Raw genomic sequence first — 14,603 nt, 5'->3', positions numbered from 1 at the left:
GTGTGGTCACTGAAGTCTCTATTCCTCAGCATGTATTCAACTAGTGTTTGACAGAGATTTCCTTGGACCCCAGGAGCTAAGCAAACACACACACACACACACATACACACACACGCACGCACACACACACACACACACACACCCTTGTATTTGCAGATTGGCTTTGTGCTGTGGCCCTTCAACACTTACCCAGACTTCCACTGAGCTTAGAGACCATCCTGAGGTGAAAGCTTGAGGTCTTCTCAGTTTTTTACCTAAGTATATGCATGGCTTTCTAAATTTCTCCTTATATATACAGGTGCTTTTGAATGCCCTAATTTCAAAAAAACAAGACAACAACAACAAAAAAACACACCCCCAAAAAAACACTTCCCCAGCTTTTCTTCCCAGTCCTTAGGTGGTTTATTGATGTCTCAACCACAATCTTTTGCTTCAGGTGTCTACAGGTTGTTTGTCAGCCTTACCATGTTTTCAACCAATGTATGCTGCTTTTTCAGCCTGAGTGAGTTCTGATTTAAGTGAAACAGCAATGAGTGCCTTGCGTCGGTCCTTCAAATAGCCCTGAGGTAGGTTAGACCAGATGTACACAATAATTTGCAAATAAGATTTGCTGTGCTCCTTCCAGAACCAGGAACCAGGGTCCTACACTGATAACATGGACATCTTTAAGACTACTACCAAGCCCGGGAGAGGATAGGGTGAAGGCTAGTAAAATGCCATAAAGCTTTCCTATGTTTTTTTTCTGTCTCATTTTTTTTATTGTGGTAAAATATACATAACATAAAGTTTACCATTTTAACCATTTTAAGTGCATAGTTCATTGGCATTATGTACACTCAGATTGTTGTGCAACCATTACCACTATCTGTCTCCAGAACTTTTTCCTCATCCCCAACTGAAACTCAGTACCCATTATATAATAACTTCTATTCCTGCCCCCCCCCAACCCCTAGTGACCATCCCGCACTTTTCAAGTTGCCTTTTGCTTGATTCAGCATTTGGTTATTGCTGTAAACCTTTGTCTATATTCCAGAGTCTGACAAAGTTGGTTCTGACAGTTTCTGCTTGTTTTTCAATGTTTCTGTGGGACGATGGGAGCTTGGAGCTGACTACTCCACCATTTTGCTGGCATCATCATCAACACAAGATTTTGTCATGAGCTATTTGGAAGAGTAGAGTAGCCATTAACTGAAGTAGGAAAGACTATGGGAAGATCTAATGTTTAAAAAATTAAGTTTTATTGGAGTATAGTTGCTTTACAATGTTGTGAAGATCTAATTTTGAAGGAGAATATCAAAGGCTCAGTTTAGGATAAACTAAATTCAAGATACCTGCTAGACGTCAAGTGGAAAAGTCAAGTAGATAGGTAGGGAAGAAAAGAGGTCCAAGGGCTGATCCCTGGGCAGTCCAGCACACAGGGGTCAGGAAGATGAGGCAGAACCAGAAAAGAGACTGAGAAGGAGTGGCCAGAAGGATGGGAGGTAAAGCTGGAGATTGAGGTGGTAGTTTCTTGGAAACAGCTGAAGAAAGCTGCTAAGTCAAATAAAATGAGAACTCACAGAGTTAGCCATGTGAAGTCATTGGTGACTTTGGGAAGAGCAGTTATGGCGGAGATAGGGATAAAAGCTAGAGGAGAATGTGAGGAGGAAACTGGTGACTGAGAATATAGATAATTCAATGAGTTGCTGTAAAGGAGAAATTTCTAGAAAGGCAAGTGGGGTCAAGAAGTTTGTTTTTTATTTTAGTTTTGTAACTTAAGGAAATGGGATTCCTGATGGGATTGATCCGATGGAGAGGAGAAAGTTTATAATGCAGGAGAGAGGAGAATTGCTCGTGCACTGTTCTTTATTGTTTTTTTATAATATAAATTTATTTATTTATTTTTGGCTGCGTTGGGTCTAAGTTGCTGCGCGCAGGCTTTCTTATTTGCGGAGAGCGGGGGCTACCTTTCATTGCGGTGCGCGGGCTTCTCATTGCGGTGAGTGGGCTTTGCGTTGCGGTGAGCAGGCTTCGCGCTGCGGTGAGTGGGCTTTGCATTGCAGTGGCTTCTCTTGTTGCGGAGCACAGTCTCTAGATGCATGGGTTTCAGTAGTTGTGACTCGCGGGCTCTAGAGTGCAGGCTCAGTAGTTGTGGTGCACGGGCGTAGTTGCTCTGTGGCATGTGGGATCTTCCCAGACCAGGGCTTGAACCCGTGTCCCCAGCACTGGCAGGCAGATTCTTAACCACTGCACCACCATGGAAGCCCTCGTGCACTGTACTTGAATAGTGGGAAGGGAAGGGATTTGCGGACGTGCTGGGTTCATCCATTACAACAGAAGAGAAAGAAGATATTCAGGAACAGAAGCAGGTAGGTGGGTAGGTAACATTTGCTTCAATTTTTTGTTGCATCTCAAATCCGTATTTACAATATTATCTCTTCCCTGAGCCAAAACCAACTGCCTTGAGACATCCTCAAGTGGATTTCCTATAAGTACTTCAGCCTCAAGTTGTCCCAAACCAAGAAAGATCAACTCCTTTTCTTCTAATTCTTGGTTTCATTAGCAACACCAGAGCTGATGCTGGAAGGAGGGTAGACATCTTCCATGGGCAAGAGGGTAGAAGAACGGAATAGGCAGGTAACCCAAAGATGGGGTGGGAAATTGGGCTTGAGTGTGGAGTGGCTAGGGAGCAGTGAGCTCAGAGCAGTCCCCTGGAGGCTGTTACACACCCAGAGGCCAACAAAGCATTCTGTCAGGGTCTCATGGAGTTATCCATGGTTTGTTACATGATCGAAAGGACTATTTATCTTCAGTTTTTCTCCATAGCATTAGATTGTTATCCTGCTGGAAAAAGAACCCTGACAAGCTCTTTCACCTCCTGGGCCTTGTGTTCCTACTACACTGCACTTATCCCTGATTACTGACCAAATCCCTTCTCACCCTGCATCTCCAAGGTCACTTCCAGAGATACTTTCCCGAACCTTTTCCCCCTGAGCCTCTCATCTATATCTCCATTATAGCTCTTCTATATTTTCATTATGCCTCCCAATTTTTGCTCCATGAAAGTTTTGCTCTGGGAGTTGGATTCCGCTTCACGTCCCTAGCATAGGACCTGGCGTGGATGAGGCATCAACAAATTTGTTGATTGGCTGTATAAAAAAACCTCAGACCATTCTGGTCCTGGGGCTCTGCCCACAGTTGCACAAATGCTTATTAACATTAAAATGCACGAGCAAATCCCAGAAATAACATCCTTATTGCAGGCTGTTTTTGGATGAGGATGTTATTGTTGTGAGATATTTGTGTATCAGCCACTCTGGACTCAGAGCACAGTGCCCATCTCTGCTGTCATTTGTTCTGTCACTTCAAAGTGCAGGAAAACCATGGGTGGTGATTTTAGAATCTTATTCAGAACCCTCAGGGAATGAGTCATTTCATAGTGACGACTTTTCCGGATTGCCACAGTTCAAATAAATTAAGCAACAGGACATTGTTGTTGTTGTTGTTGTTAATTTTAACCTCTTTAGAACGTAAATTTCAGAAATACATTATCCTACCATCCTGAACATGATTCAGCCATCTCTTGTTTCTTCAGAATCATTATTATGAACATAGTTATAATTTTTCAGCTCCGCAATGAGAATACACAGCCTTGCTAAAGGAGTAAGAGGGGGGCATAATTCAGGCTCAGTCTCTCCCTGGAGCAGATCCAGACCAGAGCCCAAAATCTAAGGTGGAGGCAGCTGAGCTGCCCCAGAAGTCAGAGGGGTAAGTGAGGGAACAGAGGCAGGCCCTGACCCGAGCACAGGACCAGTGAGTCTCCTGCTTCTTTGTGCATTTGAACTACGTGGGGATTTGTTAAAAAGCAGATTCTGATTCAGTAATTTGGGTTCAGTTCTGGGCTGGTATCTGAATTCTGCATTTTTAACAAGATCTCAGATGGTGCCAGTGCTGCTGAACCACAGACCACACTTTCAATATCAAGTCTTTTGTTGACCTACCAGAGGTTTGCTTGTGATTTTGTGTGGGTTTTCTTTAGCGAGTCTTTCTGTGGGGCGTCTTACAAGTACCAGGTGGCCTCTGGCAGTGTGTACACAGTGCTCTAAGTTTATGGAGCGCTCTCACGTGCCCTGTTTCCCTTCTTTCTCACAATAGTCCTGGGAGGTAAGTTAGCACCATTTTACTGACTGGGAAACCAGTTCCTGGCATCTCACAGATCACTAAAGGGAAGAACCAGGGCTCATGGCTCCACGTTTAGTGCTCTTTCCACTGCTTCTTGCTCCCTCCGCCACATCTGTGCTGTGTGCCTTACACAGCCCTATGGACTCCGCGCCGTGGGGGTGCTCTGAGGAAGATGGCTGCCTGTGCACACACACGTGTGTGCCTGTATTAAAATCAAGGGCTGATCAACAGCTGTAGCACCCGGGCCTGTGCAGTCTCACTTAGGGCACCCCAACTGAGAGTGACATTTCCTCATCCCTCCAATCTCCCCCTCAGACAATGACCTTGCCTCATATTGTATAGACTAAACCCTGGACTCACAAGTGGCAGTGACCGTCTGTAGCGTACGCTGAGATGCTATTGGTGCCCCACTCATCGCCACTTTAAGCGTTTCCATTTCAGGGGCGGCTGGCTGGACTCCATCTCCCAGCTTTGGCCTCTCCGTCCGCCCAAGGGCTTTCTCTGGCACAGGGACCTGTTGTGCCCCATGCAGGTAGTGAAATGCTGGGAAATTTATGGCCCTCCAGTCAACCAGGGACCAATGGGAGCTGATAACAAAATAAGCCAGCTCTCTCACCTCTTAATTTGGGATAACTCGGAGGCATTTTCCCCACGCTAAGCTCCAGTTACCCACAGTGGTAACTTGCTTGGTCATGTTGCCTTTGTTTGCTGCTTTCCCCTGCCTGCCTCACTTCCCCACTCCTGTAATAGTGTTTCCAGGGATCCCCTCCTAAAGAATGACTTACACGCAACTCTTTGTCTCATGGTCTGCGGGCGGAACCCAAATTAAGACACTTCTCCCAACCACTATTCCTACTGATTTACTTACAGCTGGACCCACATGCCTGCCTTCCCTCTAGTCATAATGGAGAAAGTATTCCAGTTCCTTAGTAAGATCACACCCTCTCCCAGGGATCTGGATGACATCCTCCTGCTTCTTAAGGATTTCCCTCCTTCAATTATCTCCTTTCTCTGCAGCACCCTCTCTCTCTCTCCCTCTCTCCCTTTCCTAGATCATTCCAACCTACAAACGTGCCTCAATAGGACCCCTCAGGCCACGGTCTTCTGATTCTGGCCAAAATGGAATAACAGGGACTAGATTTCTCTTCTGCCTGAAAAAACAACAACCAAATGAAATATATGAAACAATGGTTTTCAAGACGCTAGACAACAAACACCAAAGGACAGTGATTCTTGAGAGGGGGGAACCTAACACAGGAGAGAGTTTCCAGACCCTAGAACAGGAGAACCCAGGAGGAGCTGGTGCTTGAGAAGGGAGAACTAAGAGTCCAGAGAGACTAAGGGAGATCGACCGTGCAGGACAAAGAACAGGGAAGGAGCGCGTCACAGAGAAACTCCTGGGATCTGCAGAGGGACACCTCATGTGTTCAGCAGAATGCTGATTGGCACATGTGTGTGAAGACACTATCAAAGGACTGGGGAAAGAACCACCTGGAAATATTAGAGGAAATAGTAACTGGCACTCACACAAGGCCAGGAATAGTGTTGGTTCCCACCAGCCAGACTGAAAAGCTACATATTTCACAAGGCTTCAGGTAGAGTGCTCAAAAGAGTTTAGCCTTAGTCGTGGGGAATAATAAGCCCTGGACGAATTGCCGTTCTCATCCTGCCTAACAAACCTTAAAAGAAATACCCCAAGACGATCAAACTGTTTCAAACTAATTTAAGTGCACCCCAGAACAAAGTTCAAGAATATTTATAGAAATATAAAAATATCCAACACTCAACAAGGTAATATTCACAATTACTTGCATCGAATAAAAATGATCAGAAATGCAAATAAGCAGGAAAATACAACCTACAATAAGAAAACTCAAATAATCAAAACAGGCCCAGGATTACCACAGATGTAAAAACTAACAGAGGGGAACGTTTTAAAATGTTTTTATAACTACATATATGTATTGAAATTTTAAATGGAGACATAGAAGATATAAAGAGCCAATTGAAACTTTTAGAGATGAAAACTGTAATATCTGAGCTATACGGTGAATGAGATTAGCAGCAGATTAGGCATTTCAGAAGAAAAATTAGGGTACTTCATGACAATAATAGAAATTATTCAAAGTGAAACACAGGGAGTAAGAAGAAAACTTTTAAAAATGAAAAGAGCATCAGTTAACTGTGAGACAACTTCAAGCAGTCTAATATGTGTGTAATTTGGTACCCTGGGGAAACAAAAGGGAGTAGGGGACAGAAAAATACCTGAAAATAATGGCCAACGTTTCCCCAAATTTGATGAAAGCTATAAACCCACATATCCAGGAAGCTCAATGAACTGCAAGTGCAAGAAACATGAAAGACTGTACCTAGACACTTCACAGTCAACTGCTCAAAATCAATGATGAAGAGAAAACCTTAGCACCAGCACGAGGAAAAAGACATACCGCAACACGAAGGAACAAAAATAAGGATAATAACAGATTTCTCTTCAGAAACAAGCAAGAAGAGAGTGGGACAATATTTTAAAGTACTGAAGGAACTATCAACCTAAAATTCTGAACCCACTGAAAATAAGTCTCAAAAATGAAGGTGATGATTTTTGACAACACACTATGGTTATGTGGGATGTTGTCCTTAAGGGAAGCTGGGTGAGCATACATGGGAACAAAGAGATAGATCTAATGGCAAGATGATAGATTTCACCCTAACCATACAAATAATCACATTAAATGTAAATTATATACCCTCAACTAAAAGGTATAAAGCATTAGATTAAATATAAAACCAAGACTCAACGTCGTGCTTCGTCCAAGAAACTCACTCGAAAAATAAAGTCATAAATAGGTTAAAAGTAAATGGACTGAGGTGCAAACTGCTATGTATAAAATAATACAAGATTATACGATCAATTCTACAGAACAGGGAATATGGCCAATATTTTATAATAACTTTAAATGAAGTATAATCTATAAAAAATATTGAATCACTATGTTGTACACCTGAAATTAATATAATATTGTAAATCAACTATACTTCAATTTTAAGGATTGAAAAATATATACCATACTATCAATAGTACAAAGAGAGTTCGAGTGACTATATTAATGTCAGATAAAGTAGATTTCAGAGCAAAGAATATAATCAGGGATAAAGAATATCATTTCCTAATGAGAAAGGAGTGAATTCATCAGAAGGACATAATTCTAAAAGCATATGCACCTAATAATTTGAAAATATATTATAGAAAAACTGCTAGCATTGCAAGGAAAAATAGACAAAATCATAATTATGTTCAGAGACTTCAACATCTCTTTCTTATTAATTAATAGACAGAAAAGAAGTAAAAGAAAAAGAAGTTTTTACACTAAGAAAGCCAAAAGAAAGAAAAAAGGGCCCAAAACAAAAATGCCAAGTGAAAGAAGCCAGTCACAAAACTCCACATATTGTATAATTCCATGTATATGAAATGTACAGAATAGGCAAATCCATACAGAAAGTAGATCATCCCTTGCCTAGAGCTTGGGGTTCGGGGTGAGAAGAAGTGACTGCTAATAGGTATGTGGTTTTCATCTTTTTTTTCATATTGATATGATGCAAATATTCTAAAGTTGTTTGTGGAGATGATTGTCCAACTCTGTGAATACAGTAAAAACAATTGAATTTTCACTTTAAAAAGGGGAATTCTGTGGCTTGTGAATTATACCTCAATTAAGCTGTTGTTAAAGAGTTGTTTTAAATTTTGTAACTAACCCTTGGGTTAAATATCAAACAAACAAACACCCTATGGCTTCTCACTGCACTTAGGATGACATCCCTCCCCCTAACCCTGGTGCGACTGACCCTTGCCTACCTCTCTAGCCTCATCTCGTCCTTCTCCTCATTCATGTGCTCTAGCCACAGCAGCCTTCTCTCTGTTCCTAGACATGGCAAACTGATTCCTGTCTCAGGACCTTTGCACTTACTGTTAATTTTGTCTTGAAGTCTTTTCTACAGAACTGCTTCCTTCATCGTCAGACATGTTTCCCCTCAAGTATTATCTTCTCCGAAAGACCTTCCCACATTGTCCTGGCAAAAGCCTACTTCTGACTCCATGTTACCCTATTTTATCTATTCCATGGAACTTAGTACCTGAAACCACCTTCTTTGTTTATTGACATATGTGTCTGCCTGCACTAGAATATAATGTAAATTGGTTGAGGAAAAGTTTTCTTGTCTTGTTCCCTGCTATATCCACAGTTCGTAGAACAGTACCTGGCACATAGTTGTTAACTGCATAAGAGCTACCCAGGCCAAAGAGAATTGCCAGAAATGTGCACTGGTGGTAGAAATAGTAGCACTAGGGAGCAAGGCATGAAGTGTAGTGGGAGTGGGTGAAGGTCATGCCTAAGTGATACCAACCTTGCCTCTACCAGTGGCAGGGCCTGAGGGGGTAGGTTGACTGCTCTCTGCAGGTTAGCAGGCTAAAGTGCTAGCACTAGAAAGAGGCTAATGCAGTAGGAATAGATGGTTCTATACTCTTCATTAATAATTTTTAAAATTAGAAATATATAATCTATGCAGAAGAGCACATAACGTTTTTATACAGTTTAAAGGATAATTATAAATCAAACATTCGTGTAGAAGCCAACCAAGTTAAGAAATAGGACACTGCCAGCCACTCTCCAAGTCTGTGATTCTTCTTGTCACATTCCTCTTTTCTTCTCAAGACAAAACCACTCTCCTGGTTTTTATTATAGTCATGTCCTTGTTTTTGTTTTTTTTAATAGTTTATCATCTACTTGTGCATGACTAAATAATACATTTTTCAGTTTTTGAACTTTATATAAGTGAAGTTATACTGAATTTATCCTTCTATGATTTGCTTCTTTCACTCGACATTATGTTTGTAAGTTATTTCTATGTTGATGGATGTGGCTGTTCATTGTTACTGTTGTATAGTATTCCATTGAATGGACATAACACTATGTATTTTCCAGTCTAACAAAAGTGGATGGTTTTTAGTTTTTTGCTATGCTAGAAATATTTTTGTATATGTACAAGTTTTTCCAAGCCTAGTATGTGTGTGTGTGTATACATATACATTATTTTTTCACTCCCACCAGCAGTGAATAAGAGTTCTGTTACTTCACATCCTCATCAGCATTTGGTATTGTCCAGTTTTTGGATTTTAGCCATTTTAATAATTGTGTAGTAGAATGTCATTGTTGTTTTAATTTGTGTTTCTCTAGTGACAAATTATTTTGAGTGAAATCTTATTTTTAATTTTCATTTTTCTGATTATTCTTAAAGTTGAGTTTATTTTCATGTATTTATTGACCACTTGAATTTTCTCTTTATGAAGTGCTTGTTCAAGTTTTTTTGCTCATTTTTCAATTTGATTCTTATCTTTTTCTCATTATTTCCTAGAACTTCTTTATATATTCTGGGTGTAATTTCTTTTCTGGTGTAATGCATTGCACATGTTTTTCCTTACTTTATGGCTTGCGTTTCACTCTTTATCATGCCTTTTGATGAACAGAAAACCTCTGTATTTGAACTAGAGCATTTACTCTATTTATATTTATTTAAATACAGATATATTGGATTTATATCTATCATTTACTTGTGCTTCTATTTACTTTATTTCTTTTTCCCTCCTTTCTCACCTTCATTTGGGTTGATTATTTGGTGCCATTCCATATTCCCCTCTACTAGTCTCAAAGATATATGCTCTGAGCAACAGCCAGCTCTACCCACCACCAGTCCCTCCCATCAGGAAACTTGCACAAGCCTCTTAGATAGCCTCAACCACCAGAGGGCAGACAGCAGAAGCAAGAAGAACTACAATCCTGCAGCCTGTGGAACAAAAACCACATTTACAGAAAGATAGACAAGATGAAAAGGCAGAGGGCTATGTACCAGATGAAGGAACAAGATAAAACCCCAGAAAAACAACTAAATGAAGTGGAGATAGGCAACCTTGCAGAAAAAGAATTCAGAATAATGATAGTGAAGATCATCCAGGACCTTGGAAAAACAATGGAGGCAAAGATCAAGAAGATGCAAGAAATGTTTAACAAAGATCTAGAAGAATAAAAGAACAAACAAACAGAGATGAACAATACAATAACTGAAATGAAAACTACACTAGAAGGAATCAATAGAAGAATAACTGAGGCAGAAGAATGGATAAGTGACCTGGAAGACAGAATGGTGGAATTCACTGCTGCAGAACAGAATAAAGAAAAAGAATGAAAATAAATGAAGACAGCCTAAGAGAACTCTGGGACAACATTAAACGCACCAACATTTGCATTATAGGGGTCCCAGAAGGAGAAGAGAGAGAGAAAGGACCCGAGACAATATTTGAAGATATTATAGTCGAAAACTTCCCTAACATGGGAAAGGAAATAGCCACCCAAGTCCAGGAAGTGCAGAGAGTCCCATACAGGATAAACCAAAGGAGAAACACACCGAGACACATAGTAATCAAATTGGCAAAAATTAAAGACAAAGAAAAATTACTGAAAGCAGCAAGGGAAAAATGACAAATAACATACACGGGAACTCCCATAAGGTTAACAGCTGATTTCTCAGCAGAAACTCTACAAGCCAGAAGGGAGTGGCATGATATACTTAAAGTGATGAAAGGGAAGAACCTACATCCAAGATTACTCTACCCAGCAAGGATCTCATTCAGATTCGATGGAGAAATCTAAAGCTTTACAGACAAGCAAAAGCTAAGAGAATTCAGCACCACCAAACGAGCTTTACAACAAATGCTAAAGGAACTTCTCTAAGTGGGAAACACAAGAGAAGAAAAGGACCTACAGAAACAAACCCAAAACAATTAAGAAAATGGTCATAGGAACATACATATCGATAATTACTTTAAGCGTGAATGGATTAAATGCTCCAACCAAAAGACACAGGCTCACTGAATGGATACAAAAACAAGACCCATATATATGCTGTCTACAAGAGACCCACTTCAGACCTAGGGACACATTCAGACTGAAAGTGAGGGGATGGAAAAAGATATTCCATGCAAATGGAAATCAAAAGAAAGCTGGAGTAGCAATTCTCATATCAGACAAAATAGACTTTAAAATAAAGAATGTTACAAGAGACAAGGAAGGACACTACATAATGATCAAGGGATCAAACCAAGAAGATATAACAATTATAAATATATATGCACCCAACACAGGAGCACCTCATTACATAAGGCAACTGCTAACAGCTATAAAAGAGGAAATCGACAGTAACACAATAATAGTGGGGGACTTTAACACCTCACTTACATCAATGGACAGATCATCCAAACAGAAAATAAATAAGGAAACACAAGCTTTAAATGACACAATAGACCAGATAGATTTAATTGATATTTATGGGACATTCCATCAAAAAACAGCAGATTACACTTTCTTCTCAAGTGCGCACAGAATATTCTCCAGGATAGATCACATCTTGGGTCACAAATCAAGCCACAGTAAATTTAAGAAAATTGAAATCATATCAAGATATATGCTCTGTTTTTATCTTCTTAGTGGTTTCTTTAGACATTAAAAGAGCATCATGAATTTACCAAAATCCAATGTAGTTAATATCTTTACCCTCCTCTTTTTTTTTTTTTTTGCGGTACATGGGCCTCTCACTGTTACGGCCTCTCCTGTTGCGGAGCACAGGCTCCGTACGTGCAGGCTCAGCAGCCATGGCTCATGGGCCCAGCCGCTCCGCAGCATATGGGATCTTCGCAGACCGGGGCACGAACCCTTGTCCCCTGCATCGGCAGGCGGACTCCCAACGACTGCACCACCAGGGAAGCCCTACCCTCCTCTTGAACAATAAAAGGACTCTCACTCTTGCTCTCACTCTCTCTCCCCTTTCTGGGGCTCCAATTACACTTACGTTAGACTGTTTGATATTATCTCACAGCTCTTGAGTTCTCTGTTTTGCTTGTTTGTTTTTTGTCACTCTTGTTTTCTTTGTGTCTTAGTTTAGGTAATTTCTATTGGTCTGTCTTCACTGAATCACCCCTCAGCCATTTTCAGTCTACTGACGAGCCACTGAAGGAATTTGTCATCTCTGATACTGTGATTTTTATTTCTAGGATTTCCACTGGACTCAATCTGGGTTTCCATCTCTTTGCTGAAATTCTTCCATCTGTTCTTGTGTGTTGTCCACCTTTTCCACTAGATTCTATAATATATTAATTTTAGGTATTTTAAAGTCCTCCTCTGATAGTCCCAACGTCTGGATCAGTGAGTGGGGAGATGTCCTCTTTGTCATGGGTCTGGCTGAGTCTTAGGCTGGACCTGTGTGCCTGGGCCTCAGAGGTGGGGCTTTCTCAGTGTTCCTGCCCCTCCTCCCCATGGAAGCCAATCTCTGCCTTACATTTGTGGTGAGTCTTGCACTGAATAGGATTTCCTGCCCTCCTCCGGCAGGAGGGGACCTCTAGCAGTGGTATTAGTTCAGGCTTCTGGGCCTGGGACAGTTCTCTGCCCTCTATCAGGGTAGAGGGAGTTTTCTTTTAGCCTTCTCTCATCAGCAGTGGGATCTTGCCTGTGCCCCTGGGGACAAAAATGTTCGCTACCTTTGCCCAAGTAGCTTAAGGGTTTTGTTCCAGATGAGAGTCCTGCACATCCTCACTCCCAAAGCTGCCTCTTTATAATCTTATCTGTAGTTTATCTGGCTTTTTCTTGTGAGGATGGGGGCACTTCTCCTTCCAGCTTTCTACATCTTGGGCAGTAGTGAAACCTCCCTCCTGTATTCTTAAGAAAGTAAATAGATTTAACTTCTTTTGCCAAGTCCCTCCCCCTCCCTGCTGCCCTCTGATCTGGTTCCTCTCTGCTTTCCCTCCAACTCTGTTCTCCATTCCCAAAGTAAAAGATTCTACCTGGCATTGCAAGACCCTCCTTACAGGCGAGGATGGGCAGAAACTGAAGGGAAAATGTAGTCTTTTTAGTGGGCAGGGGTTAGGACAAGCTCTTGAATACTCATATGTTAATCATTTTTGTCCTGTCACAGCTTTAAATAATAGTAGTAATGGGAATGGGACAGGGGTCACTACACAGGATCCCATCCTGCCAAAGGAATCCTATGAGGGATCCTGCAGTTTTTCCCTTTATTTTCCCTATTGCTGGACAAGGGGCCAAGTTAATCCGCTTAATAAAGTACTGGGGGTGAGGTGAGGGAAATGAGAAAGAGCTGAATAGTTTAGGGTTGGAGGTTTACAGGGCCTTTGAGGTGAGAGCAGCCAAACTAAGCAGAGGACAGAAGTGGACAGAAGAAAATGGATTCTGAGAGCATTGCACCGAGTGTTTTTAGATTCAGTTTTCTTTTCAACAGAATCAAGTAAAGAATGGATGATTCTACCAAGATGGCAGCCACTGTGAAGAAGGTGGCTGCAGAAGATGTCAATGTTACTTTTGAAGACAAACAAAAGACACATTTGCACAGAAGACAAGTAGAATCCCAGAACTGAAGGAAGAAATAGAAGTAAAAAAGAAACAACTTCGAAATCTGGAAGATGCTTGTGGGGACATCATGCTTGCAGGTGATGACTGCTTAATGATATCAAAATGATTTAAAATTGGCGATGTTTTCATGAGCCATTCTCAACAATGAGCACAAGAAGTGTTAGAAGAAGCAAAGAAAAATTTACAAGAAGAAATTGATGCCTTAGAATCCAGACTGCAGTCAATTCAGTGAGTATTAGATTTGGAAGTTCAGTCATATGCAAAATTTGGGAGCAACATAAATCTTGAAGCTGATGAAAGTTGAACATCTTATAAGACCTTAAAAATTTGTTTAATAAACTTGAATAATTCTTTTGTTATCATAAAATATTGACTATATTCCCTGAGTACAATATATCCTTGTAGCTTATTTTACACATAATAGTTTAAACCTCTTAATCCCCTCCCCTCTTCCCTCTCCCCACTGGTAACCACTAGTTTGTCCTCTGTATTAAACTTGAATAATGTTTAAAATGACTTTTTTTTAAAAAAAGAAGGATAAATTATTCTATTGGCTTTATCTGTTTAGGTGCACTTCTTAAATGCAATTCCAGTCTGAGAGTGAACCCTGAGTGTCTCTGGCTTCAGAAGGGCTCCGCGGCAGGCTTGCTGTGGATGTACCAGGCTGTGTTAAGGACTTTAAGGATGAAGAAACTGAGGGTCAGAGGTGGTGGGAGCCTCACCCCTAGTCACACAGCTAAGAAATGTCAGAGCTTGGACACAAATCCAGCTAGGTCTGGCTTTCTAGCCTGAGGTCTTTCAGTCTTGCGGCTCAGATGGCTCTCCTTTGATCAGCCACTGACCCCTAGCCTCATTCCTGCCCCCTCACACTTCCTGGCTCCGCACTCCCCCACCCCTGCCGCTCTGTCTGTCCTCCGTAGGGCCGGGTGTTGCCTCAGGGCCCGGCTGAGCCTGCACCCTATCCAGCTCCTGCCA

At 41.2% G+C, this 14,603-nt stretch overlaps 1 pseudogene across 1 annotated transcript; it reads left to right on the top strand.

Annotated features, from left to right (window-relative positions):
* The first annotated feature begins 13,528 nt into the window (after positions 1–13,528).
* On the top strand, positions 13,529–13,932 carry LOC309826650 (prefoldin subunit 4-like; annotated as a pseudogene). The gene has a single exon. The product of its transcript is annotated as a prefoldin subunit 4-like (transcript).
* The last annotated feature ends 671 nt before the right edge of the window (positions 13,933–14,603 follow it).

Source organism: Grampus griseus (assembly GCF_964374135.1).
Source record: "Grampus griseus genome assembly, chromosome: 8".
Classification (NCBI taxonomy): domain Eukaryota; kingdom Metazoa; phylum Chordata; class Mammalia; order Artiodactyla; family Delphinidae; genus Grampus; species Grampus griseus.
The sequence above is the reverse complement of the archived record's forward strand: the minus strand, read 5'-3'. Positions and strand labels throughout refer to the sequence as shown.